The 16,335-nt window shown below is 39.9% G+C and overlaps 1 long non-coding RNA gene across 1 annotated transcript in view; it reads left to right on the forward strand.

The window, feature by feature from the left end:
* Positions 1 to 231: 231 nt before the first annotated feature.
* Positions 232 to 16,335, forward strand: part of LOC125175409 (uncharacterized) — a 51,364-nt gene continuing 35,260 nt past the window's right edge. Inside the window, exon 1 of the long non-coding RNA XR_007155782.1 lies at positions 232 to 281. This is a non-coding gene — a long non-coding RNA (uncharacterized LOC125175409). The remainder of the gene's footprint in view (positions 282 to 16,335) is intronic.

Consider the following 16,335-nt stretch of genomic DNA (forward strand, 5'->3'; position numbering starts at 1 on the left):
GATATCTATAGTTGCGAATCCCCTCAACCCCTTGATTCCATTCATTGATAATTTATTTTTAAAAGCATTTTTATGATTACTTTCTCTGTTCGTCTAGGGACTAGAATGTCAGCATGTTTTGCCTGGTGGAAGTTGTAGATTCTGGACAGTAGCATCTGCTCTGACACTTTGTTATCTCTAGGGTCTCAACTTTGTCCATGAGTGACATTCTGTCTCCTTTTTTTTCTGCCCCAGGGTGATTGGCTTTGGTGTTCCAATTAAAAGATGGCCTTGAACTTAAGGTAAGCTTACCATACTATTTCCCACTTCTATTTTTTGCCCTTCATTGTTTCGTAATTTGCCATTTATATTTTAAAGGGCACTTGGGTGGCTCAGGAAGTTGACTGACTGACTGACTCTTGATTTCAGCTCGGGTCATGATCTAATGGTTTGTAAGATCAAGCCCTGCGTCAGGCTCTGCACTGACAGCTCGGAGCCACCTTGAGATTCTCTCTCTCTCCCTCTCTCCACCCTTTCCCCTGCCTCTCTCTGTCTCTCAAAATAAAATAAATAAACATTGAAAAAAATAAAACAAAAAAAAAAGAAATAAAAGAAATAGAAGGGCAACCACAGAAAACAAATGTACAAGTCATCGAAATATTATAAAGGAAACACCCGTGAAATCACTACCCAGGTCAACAAAGAAAGTGTCGCTAGCACCCCAGGAAGCATCCATGTGCAACTCTAGGCCTTCCCTCTTTCCAAAAAATAAGCACCATCTTAACTTTTGAATTACAACTTTCTTGCATTTCTTTATGGTTTCATCTCTCAAATGTTTATCCCTTGATATAATAGTTTAAATTTGCTCACGTTTAAGAACTTAAAAAAAATTTTTTTTAATCTAAGGATTCTCCTTCTTTCTTTTTGTTTTCTTTACATTTTATCTGCTAAAAAACCTAGGCCATTTAACCGGTAGAGTTTTGCACAGTGTGGGTTTTATGGATTGTATAATGATGGTGAAGTTCAACTGTGTATTTCCTGCAAATAAAATGAAGTTTTACCAGACTCAGCTTCACTCCCTTTGGCCAGACTCTAGGTAATGTATTCTTTTATCAGGAGGTGCATCATTTCTTCTTTTAGCAGGAGCTGATACTTAGATCCATTTGTGAGTTGTAGAGGTCACTTAGTGGTACAGTTCACATAGGAATGACAGAATAGATGCTTGATTTTCTCCCTTTATTTGCCAGTTTTCCTTTTTTTTTATTTTTAGAAAGAGAGAGAACAAGAGAGCATGTGAGCAAGGCAGGGAAAGAGAGAGAGAGAGAGAGAGAGAGAGAGAGAGAGAGAATCTCAAGCAGGCTCCATGCTCAGTGCAGAGCCTGATGAGCCCGTGACCCTGGGATCATGACTTGAGCCAAAATCAAGAGTCAGACCCTTAACAGACTGAGCCACCCAGATGCCCCTATTTGTCAGTTTTTAAAACAATGAATTTGTTTCTGTAATCCTTTGAAAGCAACCAATTTTTATATCATTATTAATACATGATTTGATGAGTTTGCAATTCTTATCTTTACTGAAGCCCACTCTGTACCAAATTTGGCCAGTGGGAGCTTCTTCAGTTTGGTTCACAAATCTGTTTCCATGTGAACCCTCTAGTCTTTGATATCTTCCTTACTCTGCAGTAGGACTTTCTAGGCTCATCTTGTACATTTCCTTGTCTGGTCAACAACCTGGGTGCTAGGGATAGTCTTTGCTACTGGGCTTGTCATTCTTTGTTTTTCTTTGTTTTCCTGGTTGTATTTAAGGGATACCTTGCCACTTAGTTTTGTTGTAGATGTTGTTTGTAGATTTTCATATTGCTATTTAGGTACTCTGGTTTTATTTTGGGTTTGGGGAAGAAAAAAAAAGCTTTGCTGCTTTTATTATGGCTATATTTACATCTGACCTCACTATTTGATATAGACATACATTAAAGAATATAAAAATATAATCTGTCATATTAACTAATAAATGACAGAATAAACATGTAGGGAAAAGTTCTTTTCTTTTCCAAATGTATACTTTTTGGTTTGTAATGGCGTTACCTTAAATAAGATATTTGGGATTACTTGGATTATACAGTTAATGTTTTTAAATTTCATTCTCTTTTTGTTTATATTATCAGAAACAGTGAACTAAAGACAAAAACTGTATGATCTCACTTATATGTGGAATCTAAAAAAAGAAAGAAAGAAAAAGAGAAAAGAAACTCCTAGAAAAAGAGATCAGACGTAGTAGAAATGGGGTAGGTTGGGGGGACTGTAGAAAGTTGGTCAACAGGTACAAATTTGCACTTATAAGACAAATAAGTGAGGGATATAAGGTACAACATGTTGACTGTGGCAAACATTGCTAGACGGCATATAGGAAGGTTTTTAAGAGAGTAAATCCTATGAGGTGTTATCACGAGGAGAACATTTTTTTTTCTTTTTATTGTGTCCATATGAAAATACGGTTGTTAGCTGAATCTATTTTGGTAATCAATTCACTATATATGTAAATCAAACCTCACGCTGTATGCCCTACACTTATACAGTGATGTATGTCATTTTATTTCTCAATAAAAATGATTTTAAATGAACAAAAGAGTAATACTTTCTAAAGCTGTTCCACTTTAGTTGGACCCCAAAGAACTCTTTAAACCCAGAATATCAAAAGTCCTCTTTGATGCACTTCCCTTTAATGACTCCTTTCACAAAAGGGACTCTAAAGTCAATGAAAAGAAACCAGTGGTTAACAGATTTCTATATATTCATCCCACTTATCATTGTTTTTCTTCTTAAATTCTTCTTCTCTCATAGTCTCCTTTATCTTCTCCCAATTACATAATGAAAGTTTTCATGTGTGCAAATGTAGGTAAGTGGATACAGGAACTGGGAAACAGGGGGTTATTCCTCACATTAATAGCAGCCATCCTGCAAAGCCCATTATACTTAGAATAAGGACGATATAAACCCAAACAAGGCTCTATTCAGTCTCTAGTTTTAATGTACCACACCAGCTAGAGTTTTTGTTTAGCCAGCTTACTTTCCTAATATCCTTCTCTTGGCTCATATGAATAATCCCTCTCCCATGCCATATGGTCCTGTTGATGTCATAGTAACAAGCCCCCTACCACTCTTTGCAAGGGTGGGCACATGATCAGGATTGGCTGATAAGATCATTCCTTTATCCTAGCTGCAGTGATTGATACAAGCATAAGCAAGTGACCCAAACAGAGCCAATTAGAGATGTTGCCAGGGTTAATGTGTACACTTTGGAAGAAGGAGTGTTGGGCTTGGAGAATGTTATTTTGGAGCTCCTAGCAGCCATCTTGCCTACTACATGGAAGGAGGCTGTGTAAAGAATAAAACCACACAGAGAGAAGCAGGGCTGGTAAGATGGAGAGAGATTAAAAGCCCAGACTTAAAGCTAAACACATCACTATTCCTTCTAGTTAATGAATCAAAAATGAACTCTCAAGATACTTTGAACTTGAGTTTTCAGGGGCAGTCTCATGAAGTTGGCTTTTCCCTCTGGGAGTATTAGATGAGGCTACTTTGGGAGAAGGGAAAGAAGATAGAATGGCAACTAAAAACAGAGTGATCTAGAGAGAAAAAGAGTCAGTGGAGTGGGTTTGAGAATGAAGAATCTCCCTCTTAGACCACCAGGAACAGAATGGAAGGGATTCTAGGATAGAATGCTGAAAACCCTGCTGTGATAGCTTGTGTTGTTATTGGTCCCAATTATTTACCTCACCCTTTATCCATGTCCTTTGCCATGTGACTTTGCAGTGTCTTCCTGATGTTGGCAAAGAGTGCTACTCTGCCTCTTGACTTTGGGATTGGCCGCGTGACTTGCTTTGGTCGATAAAATGTAATAGAAATGCTGATGTCCAGACCAAGACTAGGTCTCAAGCAGATTCATTTTTCTTTTGTTCTTGGGCCTCTGCCATCTCCATAAGAACATGTTTGGACTCATTACTAGTCCAGAGAAAAGGATGAGATACTTGTAGAGCAGTGCTGAGCCCAGCCTAGGTCGGCTGACTCTAAGAAAGCTACAGAATGAGTGAGGGAGTTTCTGCTTAAGGTGCAGCTCAATAGAATTAGAAGGGAATTTCACTACAGTTAGGAAGAAATGGAGAAATCGAACAAAACCTAGTGGATGGAAAGAGAGAGGATGAGGCTATGAATTATAAAAATACTGATTATATCTTATTCATTTGATTTTGTCTACTGAAGGTATGAGATATACTTTGTTTGTTGTTACTTCTTACCTAGGTAAGTGTAAAATCAACTCCCTGAATATTGTTGGTCACCAGCCTTCCTTCCCTCTTGTAGATACTGGGGATCCATCCATCCGTCCTCTCCTTTTCTGTTGTTAATGTCAGTCTATACCACCAAAGCATGATCTTCTTATGGACCTCTGAATGATGGACCACACAGAAATGCAACATTTTATTATTCCATAGATGGAAAAGCCAAGCACTTTTTCAGAGTGATTAAACTCAGCAACTAACCCATTATTGAGGTAATTACTTTTTAATTTGTTTCAATGTTAGAGCACAGCTGGCTGTGACACTGGAAAAAAAAATGGACTGCTTGTGGGTATTAGAGGCAAAGGGATTAAACCAAGTATGGTAACAGCAAAATGTTCTGTTCAGTCAGTATAAAAGGCTCGAAGGCATTTGATGTTCTCCTTCGCAGAAGTTTGTAGGATAATCTAGCTTTTCCCGTGCTAACCATGTCATGTCCACGGCTGTAGCCCTTGGCATTTCCCTTAGCTTCTAATCAGAGACAACGGGTTTCCCCTCAATATTAACTGCAAATCACAAGATGTGATCTTGAAAGAGTCACTTTCCTTCTCTGAGTTCAGTATTCTCACCTGTAAAAGGAGGTTTCATATAAAATTATCTTTAAAATCACCTTCTGTACTAAAACTGTATAACACTCAAAAAGTCACGTAAGGGAGGCATGACTTAAAATCCACGAACAAGGGCCAAGGAGCCAATCGGAACTTGTGTGGAGTTGAAAAATGGTGAATAGAATTTCCAGTTAATACCCTTTGGGGCAAGAAGTGTCTGAAACTAGAGGGCTGCATGCCCAAACCCTGGTTGCCTGCCCATGTAAGGTATTTTTAAGGCTCACACCACTTACAGGAAAATGTTAGGGTTTGGGAGGAAAGGCAGGATAGAGGGCACTGAAGCTTCAAAGAAGTAAACTGAAGAGGGGAAATTATGGCCAGTGGACTTCTGGATTTTTGTCCTTGATCGCCTTGCCTTAGCTCTGTCTTGACTGATTTGGGACATACATGAAAGATATAGCTCCTGCCTAGATTCACGTTGGACCTGAATCCCTGCTCTGTTACCTATCAGCTGTGTCACTTTAAGCCAAATACATAACCTCTGAGCCTTGTTTTTTCTATCTGTAAAGTTGAAGAATAATATCTGCATTGCACTGTGGTGGGTTTTAGTTGAAACCATATTTATAGCAAGGAGATCTCAGCTTAAACCTAGACAGAGTAGGTCCACTGTGGGGCTCAGCAGCTGACAAATTTATGAATTTACCCTGAATAAGTATATTTTCAGGAGCTCTAAGGTAGTTTGCAGACAAAAATTAAACTTACAGTAAGGAGGAGCCAGGCTAATGAGCTTGATCGTTTGTATCAGTCAGGGACCAAGCAGAAGAAAATACCCACCCTAAATTCTATAGAATTAGACCTTAACTAGTCTAGGAAGCTGATTAAGAGCTCTAGGTGGAGCTGGGTGCCTTTGTGTCTGGTCCTGGGCAGACAGTTGAGAAGGGAAGACTGAATGTAGTGGTGGAGACCAAGGGCAAAATGAAACCTGCGAGGATGAGCTGGTATCCGTGTCTGTCCCTCGCTTCCTATAATTCCAGTGAAGATGGTGGCCTACTGAAGATGTTCATGTCGAGCCCCCTCCCCCCATGGAGATGAAAACACACGTGGTCCAAGACTAGAGAGAAGCTGAAGGAGGAGATCTGGTAGAACCCAGAGAAGCCAGACCAGTAAAATGCGTATGAGCTGCATCAGTACCCAGCCACACACCTACCTTCAGAGCTTAACAAAATTGCTGTGGATACAGTTCCACTTCCCAAATCTCAATGAAATTTCTCTGTGGCCAATCCTAACCTAGAACCACACAGGCAGGGTATTTGGGGAAATGTTCCAGCTTAGATAAGTTGACGGTATAAAGCCATTGCCTCTTTTAATAAAGCCTTAGGAGGTTTCTGAGCACAATAAGAAGGCTGTTAATTCACTCCAGTTTCAGCCTAATTGAGGCCTTGGGAAAAAAGAGAATTACAGTAAACACTGGAACAGTGGATACAGTCCATTTTGTTACACATTGACATGCAAGCATCACTGCTAATCAAGCCTCAGGGAGACGGCATTTCTTTTCTGCTCACTTTACCCAGAATGAATATAGGAGAATTGGAAAGGAAAACAACAGGACTTGGAAATGAATTCCAGAAGTGGAATGAAGTAGACACTTTCTCCAGGATCAAAAAGTCATCCCCAAAGAGAGCAGACATTTCCTCAATTTAGTGGACAGAAATTATCAGAAGGAGAGGGGCCATACTGCAGCCACCATAACTTGAAGATTGGCCCAACTAAAGAAACAAATCAAAAGAATTATGGTAATTTACATTGTGTAACTTTATGATAAACATTTTTAAAACCTGAGTGAAGTAATGGTTGTCTAAAGAAAATACAAATTACTAAAGCTGACTTTGGAAGAAACAGAAAATCTAAGTAGACCAGTTGTCAGGGACACAACTGGGAATGTGGTCAAAGGACTTTCCACTCAATAAATACTCATCTCATACTTTTTCCATTAATAAATTCTTCAGTCCCTTAAGTGACAGATTATTTTGAGTGTATCTCAAATATTCCAGAGCACAGAAAAGTAAAGACACTTAGTAGATGCTTTTGGTATTCCACTTTGATCTGATGTGTCCAGAGTACTCATTCATGAGCTGCTGTGACTGTTGACTGCTAATGCCTCACACTTGTACTCTGCACAGGAGAACTCCCCCTGCCTCTGGCAGCCAACTCACCCACAAATACCTGAGAGGTTCTGCTCATTTCCCTGGAGGACCCCGCAGCAAATGGCACACTATGGTGAAGGGAGAAACCCTAACCCCTTGCCTCAAGTGGCACAGCTCTGTGACACCATTTACATGCTGGAGCTCCCCATGGGATTAGATAGAGGCTGTGGCATGACTTCTTCTTCCTTTGCCCTATCTTCTTCCGTCCTTGCCTCACTGGTTTCTTCTGGAAGAAATCGCTCAATAAATAGGTTGCACAGAATCTTTGTTGCAGTCTTTGCTTCTATGACCTAAAACAAAGAGCCTTCCATTTTTTCCCATAAATTAATAGTCACTGATTAAACAGAAAACAGAAAAAAAAGTATCTTGAATAGGGTAGCAAGAAAAGAAGTGATTAATCTCACAAATATTGATTTGAAAATCCTAATAAAATAACTGCAAATGGAATTTAGTACTATATCATAACCATATGGATTTAATTTCATGAATGCCAGGATACCTCAATGTTTTAATGCTTTGAATGCCATATTCTCCTTATTAATAGTTTTAAAAACATGATCTCATGATAGCTTACGTACTTAAAAAAACAGACCTTTCCTTTTCTTTCACATCTGCTGCAAATCTATCATGAGTTGAATAACTCTTCCTCATGAGGGCTATTGCCAATCAAATCATGATATAGCATTTCCCGCAACATGGTACCATTCAGAAATGTAAACATGCGGAGTTTCTAGGGCAGGAGGTATTTTTTTTAAATATGAAATTTATTGTCAAATTGGTTTCCATACAATACCCAGTGCTCATCCCAAAAGGTGCCCTCCTCAATACCCGTCACCCACCCCCCCCTCCCTCCCACCCCCCATCAACCCTCAGTTTGTTCTCAGTTTTTAAGAGTCTCTTATGCTTTGGCTCTCTCCCTCTCTAACCTCTTTTTATTTTTTTCCTTCCCCTCCCCCATAGACTTCTGTTAAGTTTCTCAGGATCCACATAAGCGTGAAAACTTATGGTCTCTGTCTTTCTCTGTATGACTTACTTCACTTAACATAACACTCTCCAGTTCCATCCACGTTGCTACAAAAGGCCATATTTCATTTTTTCTCATTGCCACGTAGTATTCCATTGTGTATATAAACCACAATTTCTTTATCCACTCATCAGTTGATGGATGTTTAGGCTCTTTCCATAATTTGGCTATTGTTGAGAGTGCTGCTATAAACATTGGGGTACAAGCATAGGGCAGGAGGTATTGAAAGAGGCCCTGAGAAAGGGAAATTTATTGCCTACAACATGGGTCCTCCAGGCTTGGCTACTGCCACTTGAAAGAGTTCTGATGTGCTTTTGTGTCAAGTTACCTGAAAGTTGAGGACAGTGTAGCAAATTAACAAAATGGCCTGGGGCCTATTTGGAGAGAACAATCCTTGCGTATATAAATGAAGAGAAGAGTGGGGAAGTTACAGGCTTTACCAAGGCTCTAAGATCCATAAGCGGGGACTTGGAAGGGACCAAGTGCAGAGAAGCCTCAACACAGGCTGTGTAAGTAAGTCTGTGGTAACTACAGCTACTAGGGAGGGTCACTCGAAGGAGCAGCTTCGCTGAGTTGTGGCTATCGTGGGGCCAATCTTTTAGGACTACCTTCATAATTGATAGACATATCTTACTAGAAATGTGTATTTTTCACCGCTACATGTTTTTTATAAAAGTAAAATAAGTTCATTTTAGAAAATACAGATAAGCAAAAAGGTAAAGATTACCATGGCATGTAATTCATTCCAGCATCCCAGAAAATATCAGAATTCTGCTACACTTCCTTCCAGGCTCTCTAGCTTGCTGTCTAGCTATCGACCTACTACTACCTGCCTACCTACTACCTACTACCTAGTACTTACACTACCTACCTCTAGTTACTGAGCTATTGGTCCACCCAGGTGTCTAGTGAATAATCTAACATTACATATTATATACATGTGGTGTACGTGGTTTGCCAATATATTAGTTATTGTACATTATCAATTTCTTTTAGAAAACTGATATTATATCATGCTGTTCTTTTTTGTAGCTTACTTTGAAAAATTAACTTAAATATCATTCCTTAAAGTGAATTCATATTTCTCTACAACATTAAATGGCCATTTTTAGTGTTTCTTTCTGTGAGTGAACTACAATTTAGTTAATAAGTCCTCTCTGATTGGGCTTTAGACTTTTCCAAGTTTTTTTTTTTTCATTATAAACAATAGTAATGTACAAATCTTGTGGCTCAATCTTTGCTCATATTCTTAATTGCTTCTTGAAGGCAAACTCTGAGACGTGGAAATGCTGGATCAAACGTTGAGCACTTTTAAAAGAGTGTTGTCCTTTTTCTTATGTTTTAAAAGGAAACTCCATACTGTTTTCTGCAATGACTACCCCAATTTTCATACCTACCAATAGCGTACAAGGATTTCTTTTTCCACACACTCCCCTGTTTACTGCAGCATTATTCACAATAGCCAAGGTATAGAAACAACCTAAATATCTGTTGAAGATGAGTGGATAATAACATGTGAAATATATAGATCTATCTATCTATCTATACACACACACACACACACACACACACACACACACACCGATAGTATTCAGGATGTCCTGCCATTTTTAACAACACCGATAAACCTGAAGGACATTATGCTAAGTAAAATAAGCATGCACATAATACTACATAATCTCAGGGACGCCTGGGTGGCTCAGGCTCCGGTGAACGTCTGGCTCAGGTCATGATCTCACAGTTTGTGAGTTCGAGCTCCATGTCGGGCTCTGTGCTGACAGCTCAAGGCCTGGAGCCTGCTTCGGATTCTGTGTCTCCCTGTCTCTCTGTTCCCCCCCTGCTCACACTCTGTCTCTTTCTCAAAAATAAATAAAGATTAAAAAATACTACATAATCTCACTTATATGTAGAATCTAAAGAAGTTGAACTCACAGAAGCAGAGACTAGAATGGTAGTCTCCACAGGCTAAGGAATGGGGGAAATGGGGAGATGTTGATCCAAGGGTACAAAGTTTCAGTTATGTGGGATTAATAAATTCTGGAGATCTAATGTAGAGCATGGTGACTTTAGTTCATGATACTGCCTTCTGTACTTGAAATCTGCTGAGAGTTGATCCAAATTGTTCTCAACACACACACACACACACACACACACACACACACACACCACAGTGTGAGGTGATGGATATGTTAATTAGCTTGATTGTCAGCCAGGGACATTGCTGAGATGCCCTGTATGCTCTGGTCTAGAGCCCTCCCCTGCCTGGCGGTGGAACTGGTCCAGCAAAGTTTGACTTTACTGAATCCCATGCTTCAATCCATTCCCTTTCTTGTTCTGCTTCCCTCACTGTCTTAACATTTTTCCCTTAAGAATACTTCCCCCGTTAATTGTTTGCAGCCAAATACCCCTCTCGGACTCCACTTAGGGAAACTGACTGAAGACAGTACTCCTGAGAATGAGTGTTAGCCTTCAGGAGTGCTCTGTCTAAACCAGCGCTCCACCACCTAGAAATAATTTAATTAAATTTTATTTCATTCTTAATCATTAAGGGTTACTCATGTCCAATCCTGGTTGTTCCCCTACAGATGCAATCGCCCCAGGATTCTGAAAAGGATTACTATTAGTAGGGTGTTTATTATTTAGGTAGGTTATCAAGCAATTTATCAGTTATCAATGTGTTTACCGCTGTGACCCTGGGATATGAAGGAAACTGGTTCCTTACATAGTTGCTTTTTTGTATGCATAGTCTTGAAGGACCTGATCACTTGAAGGGTGTGGTTGTTTTGGTTTCTGTCCTGGGGCTATTAGGTGTGTCCAATTGTTCTTTTGTCCCACACAGGGGACCCGTGTGGTGTGTTCCTTCAGAAGGTTTTGTTTATGGAAACCAAATGGCTTCCTGTTATTCTCTGCAAAGACTGTGTCTTTGGAGTTTTGTTCTTACCTAGAGAATTGGACACTTAAGAAGATTCCTCCAAAGACTAATCTGCAGCCTGGTAGAATTTGGACACCAAATTCAAGTTAGGTTGCTCCAAGGCTAAAACGTATATTAATAAAGAGTCAAAATAGAATTTGGAGGTGAGGGAGAGGTTGAAGACAGAGATAATGTTAAGATTTCAAGCCTAGATTATGGTGATTCTTTTTCTTTTATGGAAGACTAGCTGGATATGTTATTTTATTTTATTTTTATTATGTTTTAAAATTTACTTGAAGTTTTGTTATCTTTTTAATGTTTATTGATTATATTGAGAGAGAGGGAAAGAAAGAGAGACAGTGCATGAGTGGGGGAGGGACAGAGAGAGAGGGAGACACAGAATACAAAGCAGGCTCCAGGCTCTGACCTATCAGCAGAGAGCCCAATGTGGGGCTCAAACTCACGAACCGTGAGATCACGAACTGGCCCCAAGTTGGATGCTTAACTGACTGAGCCATCCAGGTGGCCCTAGCTGGATATTTTAAAGTTTGGTTGCTTTTAACTCTTATTCCATCCCCCCCCCTCCCCCACCCCACCCCAACATTGCTTCTAACTCTTAAAGAACAGTATGGTTTCAGAAAAGAAAAGGCTGGAAATAGTTATTTAGTAGGTCAGTGAATTCATTGTTTTAAGGACCCACCACATAAGTAGAAAAATGTATTCTGTTTCATTTTATTGTTGGAGAATGTAGCCAAAAACAAGAAACAAAAAGCAAGGGAGTGATGATCACAGGTTCAGGATGGAGTTACTATTTTGAGAGTTGAAATATGATAGGGTGTTGAGATATAGAAGGAGCACAAACATAGAAGTAGATACTAGTTACAGATGCTGTTGTAGGTTTTACATTATTAGATGGTGGTTTTGTAGGTGTTATATTAGATAATATTTAGAAAGTAATAAATATAATACTGAAAGAGGGCTATGGATGAATAAATGGTGGTCACGTTTCATGAACCATAGATTATGTTTAAACTAATCCTTCTCAACTGAAAGAGAAGGAAGGAGGGAGAGGGAGAGAGAGAACAGGAGAGAAGGAGAGAGTGAGGGAGAGAGAGAAAGAGAGAGAGACAGAAAATACAAATATAGTTGTGTTTCAGAAGTATTGAAGCTTATTTATAGTCATTAATTTATTTGGTGTTATTTTTTTAGGACAAGTAAGATGGTTATTAAGGCTCTGCAAAGGAATAAAATAAAATGAAAAGTATGGATAAAAATGTGCACTTAAGTTATTTATTAATTTACAGGGCCCTTTTCATTTCCACACGTAATCACTTTAAGAACTAATGACTCACCAAAGGTTGAGACATGATTTTCTCAATTTCTCAGCTCTACTACTCCCTAGCTGTGGCCTTGAACGCATTTCCTAAATTCTCTGTGACTCAGTTTCTTCATTTGAGAATGGAGAGTATAATCCTTGTCTCGCAAGAGTGCTGGTAAGAAATGAAGGTAATATATGAACAATGCCTGGGACACAGTAGTGCTGAGTAAATAGTAGGAGTTGCTGTTTTAAGTGGATTATTGCAATAGAATAGTCATCCTGATTTTCCCCAGGATTAGAAACTAGAACCAAAGGCTGAGGAGAAAGATGTAAAATAATACGGGGGGATGGTGGTTCTATCCCCATAATCCAAATGAAGCTGCAAAGGAATTGGTGGCCTGACATTCCTTCTACGGCCTACTAAGTGTGGGCAACGGAGCCAGTCCCACCTCTTTCCTGGTCTAGGATACTCAGTCAATTACAGATTCACTAAATATCTATTGAGCACCTATCCTGTAACAGGTACTGTAATGTAATAAGTGCCTGGGATCCAGCAGTGAATAAATTAGACACGAATAAAAAAAATCAAAAGACTAGGGTAGGGAAAAAGAAACCTTCACATTTGAGAAAGTTCTTTAGCCTAATGAGATGTGTTGTGGTTTTTCTCTGTAGAATAGGAGAGAGAATCCTAAGCAAAGAGAGTGGAGCATGAAGGGAATATTCCATAAAGAGGAACACAGATTAGATGTCTGATTAAGCTGGAGACACTGAACTGTCCTACATCTAAGCTTATAATAACTGAAAGTGATCACAAAATTACAGAATCTTCCTAGTGTCACAGGATGGAAAAGTGATTGAAAAAAAATGCGATGCAAAATACAATACCTTCTGGGTCAATAAGCCATCGTCATCGTCATTATCAACACCACTGAAATTAAGGGCAAAACATCTCTTGCCGAAGAGATGGTAATATGAGGTTTAGAAAGGCTAAAGCAAAACTGTTGCTTGGATCCGGTTTGCTGCTCTCAGCGGGGAGCCTGTTTCAGATCCTCTGTCTCCCTCTCTCTCTGTCTCTCCCTCCACTTGTACTCTCTCTCTCTCTCTCAAAAATAAATTAGCATTAAAAAAAAGCGTAAAATAATTTTTGCACTATCACTATCCAAATCCAACCTCCCAGATGGCTGGCGCTATCAATTTTGTGCAAAGACTATATATTGAGTGAAGACCAGTTGCCTGAATAATTAAAGATAAATAAAGCCTCTAATTTTAAAGACTCGCTTCCAGAATTTCTCAAGCATTTTGCTCGCAGGACTTCTTACACTTCTTAAAATTATTGAGGATCCTTAAGAGCCTCTGTTATGTGAGCTATAGTTCGGTATGTCTATCATATTAAAAGTTAAAACTGAAAAATTTTTAAAGATTTATTATCAGTGAGGAAGCATAAGATGTGATCTCTGCCCATGAGATGCTTAAGAGAGTGTGTCAGTAGTCACTCAACCACGTTTTTAAAAATTAATGATAATAAGGCTAGTAAATATGAAGCAGTGATGATTACTTACTGTTATTTAACACTTCCTGTCATGGAACCAGGCTGGAACCCTGGCGGAAAAACCAGTGGCACTCGGAGATCTTGGTGGATCCGAGATTTATTTAACACCGGCGGGCTCAGAGACCGTTTCTCCAAAGATCTGAGCTCCGAATGAAGGGGGGAAGGATAATTGATAGTTGTCAGCTTCCATATCTGTGGCGGGTTTTTGGCCGCATGGCAAACAAGGCAAGAAGAAAGCAAGAAGAGAGTCTCTAAGCTGGAGACCGGAGCTTGTTTTAGTCCCCTTGGCCATCTTTGGCGCAGTACTTGATTCATTTCTCCAACATTCCAATATGACAAAGGTGTGGTCTAAGGACTTTATACCTACTATTACATTTAATCTTTACAGGAAACCTATAATGTTGTGGATTTGTTTCCTAAAGCTACTATTGACTAAAGTACAAACTAAGTGAATTAAAACAATAGAAGTGCATTATGTCATAATTCTGGAGACTAGGAGTCCAAAATTAAGGCATTGGGTAAGGCCAAGCTTTCCCTGAAGGCTGTGGGGACAACTTGTTCCATAGCTATCTCTCAGCTTCTAGAATTGGCAACAATCCTTGGCATTACTTGTTTTTTACATGCATCCTTTTAATCTCTGCCGCCATCATCAAATGGCCTTCTTCTTGTGTATCTTTACTTTTCTTAGAAGCACACCAGTCACATAAATTTAGGGCCCATGACCCTATTTCCAAATAGGGTCACATACTCAGGTTTTGTTTTTTGTCTTTTGTTTTGTTTTGTTTTGTTTTGGTTTGGTTTGGTTTGTTTTGTTTGACTCTGACTCTTCTATCATTTAAGGTATCTTTTGATTATACATTGGGTACACTTGGATAATCCAAAATTATCTCCCCATCTCAAAATCCTGAAGTTAATCACATCTACAAAGTCCCTTCAGCCAAGTAAAGTAACATATTCACCGATGTTAGGAATCAGGGTGTGGACTTATTTGGGGCCATTATTCTGCTTACCACAGCAATGAGCAAGCAAGCAGACAAGGGAGCAATCAGTGTTGGTAGGACCTCATTGGACAGAGGAGGGTTCGAGTTACGTCTTAAAAATAGGGAGCTTCTCATGATGTGGAGACAAGTCCAGGCAGGCTGGGCAGCATGAGCAAAGGTACGATGGTCACAGTGAGCCCGTCGTGAGCACACTGGGCAGTAAGGAGGTGGTCTACCTAAAGACAACAGGTGTGAATTGGATGGTGGGGAAGTTAACTGGAAAGGTTGGGATGGAGCCTCAAATATTCACCCAGGACTTAGAGGATAGTGCCTCTTTTTCCACAAGTACCATTTCAGTATAATTTATGGATGGTTTTGGTTGGAAATTAGGAATGGATTGAGTAGCCTTCTAAGACTCTCTGACACAGGTTCTTTTGTTTGTTTGTTTTTTTACCGATTAACATCTTTCTCACTTTGTTTTTCCTGATGCATTTGCTTTTCTTTTTCCCTTAATTGAGTTTTAGCTCTGTAGCAGACACTGTCAGTACCTCTCCGTCAACTCCTGTCCCTCATCCCCTTAACTTCCAACTGCCAGCAGTTATTTTGCTTCATGTCTTTCTCTGCCAGGTGGCCAGAATGCCGGTGGAATTTCCCATTTCCCCAATTTCTCTCAGCAGCTCTCCCCAGATGACTGAGGGAGTAGGTGTATAAATTCCATTTCCCTTGCGCCCCTCCAGTGGGATAACTCTGAAGCATGTTCTACACTGCTCCCAGAGTTCCTCAGCAATTTAAGCTCCATTTACCCATGGGGTACATTCGTTGATATTGAACACTTTCTGGCTCTTTCCCTTACCTGTCTCATTTCTCCACACCCCTCCAGGTGTTTGTTGGGATCACCCCCCCTCCCCCCCCCCCCAGATAAAGCACTTGCGCTTGAATCTATGTCTTGGGGGCCATGACCCATGCGCATAGGGGAATCCAAACTAAAACAGGCTTTCATCAATCCCAGATTTAACCTCTCTGAACATCCCTGAAAATATATCATGTGCCCAGAAAATAATGCCCATTGTAAGGGTCAGAGTATGACGTAGGGAATGTGGTCCGTAGAAGCTCTGGGAAGAGATCCAGTCAAGGACACTGGGCCTCTGCAGTGGACATGTTTGCAGTTCCCAACCAGCCTCAGTAACCTCATAGCATATTAGCAAGGGGATCAGTAGGGCTCTGTCTTGCTCATGATTCAGATAGTTCTTCACGATTATGGAAGGACACCGTGCCAAAAACACCAATTTTCTGTGAAACCAATCCCCCAAGGAACTCCTGGAAGAAGATCCACCATGAGTGCCTCACCTAAGGTACTGGGCAAACATGGTTTTTTTTCCTCCCAGGGATTCCGTGTGATGGTAACCCTGGAAAATGCACATCCGTTTCCTCAACCCCATAGAAGCATGTTCTAGACTGAAATTTACTTTTGTCACATCTTGCATTTTAC

The sequence above is a fragment of the Prionailurus viverrinus genome, chromosome C2 (genome assembly GCF_022837055.1).
Source record: "Prionailurus viverrinus isolate Anna chromosome C2, UM_Priviv_1.0, whole genome shotgun sequence".
In the NCBI taxonomy this organism is placed as follows: domain Eukaryota; kingdom Metazoa; phylum Chordata; class Mammalia; order Carnivora; family Felidae; genus Prionailurus; species Prionailurus viverrinus.